The following is a 6,000-nucleotide window of genomic DNA, read 5'->3' as shown; positions in this document are numbered from 1 at the left end:
ATTTGGACTCTAAATCACAGAATTGTTATGATGCAAAATGACGACATTCAGCCAATTGTGCTTCCACAAGCTCTTCAAATAAGCAACATTACTTCATTCCAATCTCCAGGTTTTGTCCCTAAACCCTCACACACTATTTCGATCCGAATAATCATCCAATGCTTCAACTGAACCTGCCTCCACTACATTTCCAGGGAGTGCATTCTGTACCCGAATTACTTACTGAATGAAGTTTTTTTTTTACTCACGTCACCTGTTGCACATAGATTCAAAGCAATTTCCTCCCATTTCTTGCTCTTTTTAAGAGTGAGGAAAAGCTTTGCACTATCATCTACACTGTCCAGCCCACCCATGCTTTTGAAAACCACCAGTGAATCTCCTCTCAGCCTTCTTCTCTCCAAGAACAGTCCCAGCTTCTTCGATCACTCCACATAACTGAAGTTTCTCATTCCTGGAACCATTCTTGTCAACCACTCTTCTGGATGCTCTCCAACGCATTCACAGCCTTCCTATGATGTGGCGGCCACAACTGTATACAGTACTCTACCTGAGGTCGACCACAGAGGAGAAAGTGAGGACAGCAGATACTGGAGATCAGAGTCGAGAGTGTGGTCTGGAAAAGCACAGCAGGTCAGGCAGCATCCGAGGAGCAGGACAATCGACATGATGAAGGACTTATGCCTGAAATGTCGATCCTCTTGCTTCTTGTATGGTCTAACACATGCCTTGTACAAGTTTAACATCATCTCCCTGCTTTTATACTCTATATCCCTTTTAGTAAAGCCAAGAACATTGTATGCTTTATTAGTTGAATTGAATTAGCTTTAATGGCACATGTACCCACATGAGTACAATGAAAAGTTAACAAGTCATCACTTATGGTGTCATCTTAGCAACAAAAGTACCTAGGTACAGATTCTGGAGTACAAATTCTTAATTTTCTTTCGTAAGAAATAAAACGGCCAGTGTTACAGACCTTCTAAACTACCAAATCATAGTAATAAATTAGAAAAAGAGAGAAATAAAATGTTCATAATAACAATCCTTCCACGGTAATATGATAAAGACGCTAAAAAAAAATTAAGAGAAAGAGAATTTAAGACAAAGTCCACTTTATCCAATTCACAGCTCTGGGCTTGAAAACCTGACACCCCCATTGGAATCCCAGTCTGGACCCACCACAATGCTGAAGACAACACCACATACAGAGTCACAGACTGAATGAAGGTACCATGAGGAGACCCAGACCCATGCTGACGAAAACAGCCGCTGAAAGGATTCCTGGGCCGGATCAGACCAACCAAAGACACCACAGAAGCCTCGCGGAAAATCCGGGCCGTTGGAATCCCAGGCCGGGACCCACCACGCCTTCAGCCACTGCCGAATCAGCCCGGTTCAAGGACCCATCAGGATGCAGCCGTGGGGAACGGCCAGATCCGCACTGCATTCTCTGCTGTAGTAACCTCTCGGAAACTCCTTCCTCACCCAAAGGTGCCAAAAGAAGGTAAGATAAACTTGGTGTCAGGAGGGGAAAAAAAAATTTGAAGGAAGAGAAAAAAGGGAGGAGGATGTGGTAGGCCTGGTGATAAGAAAGCAGATGGGCCAGCAGCTTCCTACCCTACTGCCGCCATCTTGTCATGTGACTGCTCTCTCCACCTGTCCTAACACCTTCAACATTGAGTGGGTGGGGAAAAATCCAGTTACTTTGATCCACGTATGTACCAATAATAAAGAGAGAAAGAGGTTCTATATATACATGTACGCCCAGGTGCTACTGCTAATGTACCCTACTTAGAATTGTATCCTGTATTTTATATTGCCTTTTAAAGTTCTTCCAAACAAATACTTCTCTGTACTAAACATCATATGTCTCCCATCCGTCCAATCCATCGCTTGTCATCTGCTCCCTTGCATCTCCCTCATTCCTCGGAGGTCATAGAACAGAACCATAGAATCCCCAGTGTGGGTGGAGAGAGGTCATTCGGCCCAAAGAGCATCCTACTGGGATCCAGCTTCCCCGCTACCCTATTCCGTAACCCCACATTTCCCACGGCTAACCCACCTAGCCTGGATACATCCCTGGACACTACGGGGCAATTTAGCATGGCCAATCCACTTAATCTTTGGATTGTGGGAGGAAACCGGTGCACCCGGAAAAAACCCACACAGACGCAGGGAGAACAGGCAAACTCCACACATGTCCTCATGTTTCACAAATGAGAGTAGACCTTAAATTATATGATAGGGTATGAAAATTGGATAAAATTAAAATGTACTTCCCTTGGAAGCTTCCCATCCTGAACCCAGCTGAATGAAAGAATGGGGATCGTGAGGAGAGGGCCCTGAAAACGGTGATACTGGTAACACTTCAGAGGGATGAAAGAAAGATGAAAGTAATTATAATTGTAGGAGTTATTTTGCAGGAGAGCACCTCTTGTCTGAATGATACATCTGCACAGTTTAATCAAAGTTGACAAGAGAACATCATGTTGCTGGTTAAGTAATAACTTTTCACGCAATGGTTAAGTAAGAAAAATCGCAACTTGTCTTTGTGTTTCTAATCTGAGTAACCACTGCCCTAACTATAGAAAGCTACCGTGTATGACTGTAACTTAGATATAAGCGTGGGCCTGGTGCCAACACTTTCGCCTCCAAATTAAGAGTTTGTTGATCAGAGTCTCATTCCGCAGACTTCAGGATTAAATTTGGATTGATATTCCTTGTCTGGTATTACGGGACTACTGCAATGTCAGATGCTGTCTTTCAAATGAGACCTAAATTGAAGTTTCGTCTGTCCTTTCAGGCAGATCTAATAGGCCCTAATGTCAAGGGTTCTGGCCTCATGCAGCACAATAATAGCTTTTTAAAATCACACTGCTGTCTGTGGGAGCTTACTGTGAGCAAATTGGCTTTACGTTTCCCTATATCATGGCAGTCAGAGTCATACAGCACGGAAACAGACCCTGCAGACCAACTCATCCGTTCCAGCCATCCAACCCAATGTGAATAGTCCCATTTGCTAGCATTTTGTCCATATCTCTCTAAATCTGTCCTTTTCATGTTGCCATCCAGATGCCTTTTAAATGTTGTAATTGTACTCGCCTCCACTGCTTCCACAGTCACAAAACTCCAACTCCCAAGTAAAACGGAGATCAACTGCCTGTTTGTAACAGCACACAATCCAAATAAATAACGCACAAAAGAATACTTGCTGCTGTTTGTCTTAACATATAAAGTGGCATTAAGAAGAAGTTATACGTAATTTTGTTACCTGTGCGCCCCCCCCTCCCCCTCCCGCTTTGGCTCCTGCTCCGACAATGCCCAGGTTTCATTATGGTTTATAACAGCTGGATCAAGCTGCCATAAACTGCTATGTTCCCATTGTATAATCAGTTCCAGGACGTGTAAATTATCTATAACGGCTGCTTTTGATTGCCACAATGCTGTTGGGAGACTAGCCCAGACAGTTGGTATTACAGCTGTCTTTTAAAGCTGGTAAGCAGCAGGCTGTTTTGAAGGGGGGGGGTACACGATACTGTCTCAGACCCATGCTTTACAGATCAGGCAAACGCTAAGAAAATAAGAAGCTATGCTTAAAATAGTTATAGAATCATAAAGCACGGAAACAGACCCTTCAGTCCAACTGCCCATGCTGACCATATTCCCAAACTAAACAAGTCTCACCTGCCTGCATTTGGCCCATATCCCTGTAACCTTTCTTTTAGATTAGATTAGATTAGATTCCCTACAGTGAGGAAACAGGCCCTTCGGCCCAACCAGTCCACACCGACCCTCCGAAGAGTAATCCACCCAGACACATTTCCCACTGACTAATGCACCTAACACAATGGGCAATTTAGAATGGCCAATTCACCTGACCTGCACATCTTTGGATTGTGGGAGGAAACCGGAGCACCCAGGAAAAACTACACAGACATAGAGAATGTGCAAACTCCACACAGACAGTCACCCGAGGCTGGAATCGGACCTGGGATCCTGGTGCTGTGAGGCAGCAGTGCTAACCACTGAGCCACTATGCCACCCTATTCTGAACTTATCCAAATGTCTTTTAAACATTGTAACTGTAACCTGCATCCACCACTTCCTCTGGAAGTTCATTCCACACATAAGCCACACTCGGTGTCAAAAGTCACCCCTCATGTCCTTTTCAAATCTTTCTCCTCTCACCTTAAAAATATGCCCTCTAGTTTTGAACTGCCCCACCCAAAGGAAAAAAACCCTCATCATTGACCTTAATTTTGCCCCTCATGATTTTATAGATCTCAATAATGTCACCTCTCAACCTCTTACACTCCAGTAAAAAAAAAAGCCCCAGCCTTTCCCATCTATTTTTATATCTCAAACCCTCCAGTCTGGGGAACATCCTGATTAATCTTTTCTGAACCCTCTCCAGTTTAATGATATTTTTCCTATAATAGGGCGACCAGAACTGCACACAATACTCCAGAAGAGTTTGGACAACATCGTTCATTTACATCGTGCCTTTAACAGTAAAAAGTCCTAAGCCATTTTTCAGAAGCACCATCAGACAAACGCAGTCACCAGATTAACACAAGTTGAGATCAGAGCAGATGGGCAAAAACTCGGTTGGCGAGATAGATTTTACCAAGTGTGTTAAACGAGAAGAGGTAGTTAGACAGGTTTAGAAAGGGAATTTCAGACATTAGAGACTGGACAGCTGAAATCCTGCCCGTCAATGGTCTATCCGCTCAAGGATAGATGACCTGTTTGTGTCCTGAACGCCCTCAGTCAGATCCACCGACGTCAAGTCGGTGTTCTTCTCTGACCACTGCCTCCTGCTGGCCGACTGTCACCTACAGGACGAGCAGCGGGCTGGTAAGGGAACGTGGAAACTGAACACCAAGCTGTTGACCCCGGGAAACATTGAGGAGCTCAAGAGGGACTACGCAGGTTGGAGAACCGTGAAGCCCCTCTTTGAGTCCCCAGCGGACTGATCGGAAACAGTAAAAGGGAACATCAAGAGGTTCTTCATCCTCAAAGGCGTTCAGGAGGCGAGAGAGAGGCGGGGAAAACGGTCCCAACTCCAGGAAAGTATGCAGAACCTGCTCCTGCTGCAGACGATGGGGGTCGATGTCACGGAGGACCTCAAGGAGGTGAAGGGCCAGCAAGCCTCGCTCTGCCTCGGAGGCCTCCAGGATAATCTTCCGGTCCAGGGTCCGCTCGGTGGAGCAGGACGAGACATGCTCACGTTTCTTCTTCCAGAAGGTGCACAAAGTGAGCTCCGTGCTCAGCAGCCTGAAGGAAGAAGATGACCTGATAACGTCATCTCAGGCTGACGTCATGAGGATCAGTAAATCCTTCTACGCCAGTCTGTATGACGCGAAGCCGACCAACAACGCGGCCTCCCAGTCGTTCCTGTCCTCAATCACAGAGGTCTTAGACGACAGAACACGGGAGAGGCTGGACCAGCCGCTATCTCTGGACGAGATGACCAAGGCCCTAGAGTCCTTTGAAAAGAATAAAACTCCCGGAAGCGACAGCTTACCGGTCGAGCTCTATTCCGCTCTTTGGGACTTGATTGGCCAGGACCTGCTGGAGGTGTATGTCAGTATGCTTCGGGCAGGTACCATGAGTGAATCCATGAGGAAAGGCATCAACACCCTCATCTACAAGCGGAAGGGGGAGAGGGAGGAAATTAGAAATTGGAGACCAATCTCACTGTTGAATGTAGATGACAAAATTCTGTCAAAGGTAATCGCCAACCGGGCCAGGTCTGCTCTGGGATCGGTGATCCACCCTGACCAAACCTGTGCTGTGCCGGGCAGGAAGATCGCTGAGAGTCTTGCACTCCTCAGGGATACGATCACCTATGTGCAGGACAGAGGGTTGGACACCTGCCTGATCAGCCTGGACCAGGAGAAAGCCTTTGACAGGATATCACACAGTTATATGAGAGATGTTCTCTCCAAAATGGGCTTTGGGGAGGGAATCTGAAATTGGATCAGACTGCTCTACACC

The sequence above is a fragment of the Chiloscyllium punctatum genome, chromosome 10 (assembly GCF_047496795.1).
Source record: "Chiloscyllium punctatum isolate Juve2018m chromosome 10, sChiPun1.3, whole genome shotgun sequence".
Classification (NCBI taxonomy): Eukaryota; Metazoa; Chordata; class Chondrichthyes; order Orectolobiformes; family Hemiscylliidae; genus Chiloscyllium; species Chiloscyllium punctatum.
Note: the sequence above shows the minus strand (reverse complement) of the source record.